Source organism: Callospermophilus lateralis, chromosome 17, assembly GCF_048772815.1.
Source record: "Callospermophilus lateralis isolate mCalLat2 chromosome 17, mCalLat2.hap1, whole genome shotgun sequence".
NCBI lineage: Eukaryota > Metazoa > Chordata > Mammalia > Rodentia > Sciuridae > Callospermophilus > Callospermophilus lateralis.
In genome coordinates, this window is record NC_135321.1 from 22185309 (window position 1) to 22188287 (window position 2979).

A 2979-nucleotide genomic window follows, 5' to 3' on the forward strand; every position below is an offset into this window, starting at 1 on the left:
GCTTTATTATAGAATAATAAATTCAGTACAAGAAACTATGTAGAAAAAAATAGGAAAAAAAACTAAAAAGGAAGTTAGAAAAGCAAAAACCAACAAAATATTTAAGTGATAAATGGCATAAATATTTTTTAAAAAAAATTCAAGATCTTCATTCTTTAAAAATTTAAAATATATCATAAATATGAAAATATCTGTTGAGGATTAATCATTAAAGAGAAGAAAGCATAAATATATAACATCAAAAATGGTGAAAATTCTCCAGAAAAATGTAAGGTAGCTATTTTAGTCACCTTTTTTCCTGCTGTGATTAAAAGATCTGACCAGAACAATTTTAGAGGAGGAGAAGTTTGTTTGAGGGCTCACCATTTCAGAGATCTTAGTCCATAGAAGACTGGCTTCATTCCTCAGGGCTGAAGGTGAGGTAAAATGTGGCAGCAGGAAGCAGTTCACAAGGCGATCAGGAAGCAGAGAGAACGCCTCCAAACTCCAGATACAAATATATACCCCATGGCCATGCCCCATGCCCCCAAGGAACACCACACCTGCCTCCAGTAACCACTCAGTTAACCTCAACAGGGAGTAATTCACTAATGAGGTTAAGATATAACCCAATCATTTCTCCTCTGAACCTTCTTGCATTATCTGACATGTGAACTTTTGTGGGACACCTCACATCCAAACCATAACAGCAGCTAAATCTATTTAAAAGAGAAATTTAGTAAAGCAAGAACTATGGAAGATATAAATTGTTTCCACTGAATTATTTCAATAAAGATTATTCCCAGCAACCTGAACTTGCCTTATCTCTCACCTCCCTCCTAGACAACATGATTTTCAAACCCCCTCCACTACTTTTTCCAGCAATTGAGGATTCCTGGGCTCCCTCTGGTTACCCAGTCACTAGGTCAGCCCTGCCAGAGACTGCCAACTTCTAGGCAGGCGCCAATGCTGAAGGCTCCCGACCTCTGCATCCTGCTCCACCAACTTCCGTGAGGCAGCTGGGAGTCCCTGAATCTGGAGGTGGGGATGGCCAGGGTTCTGGGGGGAATGGCCACATCAAGAGCAAGAAGACCATGCAAGACCTCAAGAATCACTTGGCCTCCAGCCTGGACAGAGTGATGAGCCTGGAGGGCAAAATCCTGGAATATCTGGAGAAGAAGCAGCCCCAGGTCGGAGATTGTAGGCATTACTTCCAGACCACTGGGCAGCTGCATCTTTGCCAGATCTTTGCAAATATTTTGCACAACACCCACATCGTTCTGCAGATTGACAATACTCTTTTTGCTACTGATGACTTCAGAGTCAAATAGGAGAGACAGCTGGCCAAGCACCAGTTTGTGGAGAGTGATCTCCGTGGGCTTCTTGAAGACACTGATGACACCAATATCATTCAGCTGCAGCTGGAAATGGAAGGTGTCAAGAAGGAGCTGTTATTCATGAAGAGGAAATCAAGCAGATTTCCAGCTCTACATTGACCATGGATGCCCCCAAATCTCAAGACCTCAGCAACATCACAGCAGACATCTGGGCTCAGTATGATGAGATGGCTCCGAAGAACCAAAAGGAGCTGGACAAGTACTGGTCCCAGCAGATGAAGGAGAACATAGTGGCCACCTTGATCTCACCCACTGAGATCAAGTTGTGGAGATGTCAGTCACAGAGCTGAGATGCACAGCCTGGTCCTTGGAGATCAACCTGGACTCCATAAGAAACCTTAAGTACAGTTTAGAGAACAGTCTGAGGGACATGGAGGCCCACTATGCCATACAGATGGAGCAGCTCAAGGGGGTCCTGCTGTACCTGCAATCAGAGCTGGCACAGACCAGGGCAGAGGGACAGCATCAGGCCCAGAACTATGAGGCCTTGCTGATATCAAGACCACACTGGAGGCTGAAATCACCACTTATGGCTGCCTGGTGGAGTCATTGCAGCGATGCCCTGGACAGTGGCAATTCCATGTAAACCATCCAAAAGACCACCATCTGCAGGATGCGGGGAGCAAAGTTGAGTCTGAGACCAATGACATAAAATTGCTGAGGCACTGAGGCAGCAGGAGCTGGGGGGTCTTTGGGGAACAGGGGACCAATAAAATTTCAGAGGTCAGGAGACAATTAAAAAAAATTAGTCCTAGACAGTTGTTTTGGTAAATTTGATTTGATTATATATTTAAGTGTGAGATAATTCCATTTCAACTGAAGTTCCCCCAAGTTCATTTTGAAACCAAGGCATTACCTTTGTATGAAAACATTAGCAGAATTAAAACCACAGACCAATTTTACCGAAAATCTAAAACTCACGCCTTAATGGAAGCCTTTGTCTCAATTTTAAAATTCAATAAACCATGATCCAACTACTTTCTGTGCAATAGTTTAGGACATTGGCAAATATCCAACCCACGCCCCAATTTGACTTAATCATTTTCACATTCTGAGATCTGATACTTGAAACACTCCACTTCTATTTATCAAGCATGAGACTCGTTTGATAGCAAAGGATTTCTGACTCTCGTGTAATGGCAAAGTCCAAGGATATATGATTGCAGGAATGGCTGGATCCAGGGTGCAGAAAATGGCAATAGATTGGGCAACTGCATATATGCACTTAGCCAGAACTCTATTCACAAAACCACACATTCTGGCATGAGATACACCCACCTAGGACAGGCCTCTCCTTTACACAGGTGTTAACTACTTGTTATGCTCAGCGCTCACCTTAAAAGGACACCTTTTTCTGATTATCAAAAACTCTGGAAACCAACAGAGTAGAGAAAAGGGGTAAAGAGGGAAGGAGAAGAAGTACTAAGGAATAAAATCTACCAAATTATGCTATGTCCCACAGTGAATCCAAACCTGCATGCATGTGTGTGTATATCATGCACTAATTAAAATAATAATAATAATAGAAGGGAGATCAATAGAATAGAGCAAGTGGATGGGGAAGAGAGGAAGAGGAAGGAAGAGGAGGGGAGGAATATGGAAG

General features: G+C 42.8%; 1 pseudogene; it reads left to right on the forward strand.

Annotated features, from left to right (window-relative positions):
* The first annotated feature begins 244 nt into the window (after nucleotides 1-244).
* LOC143382992 (keratin, type I cytoskeletal 18 pseudogene) lies at nucleotides 245-2045 on the forward strand (annotated as a pseudogene).
* The last annotated feature ends 934 nt before the right edge of the window (nucleotides 2046-2979 follow it).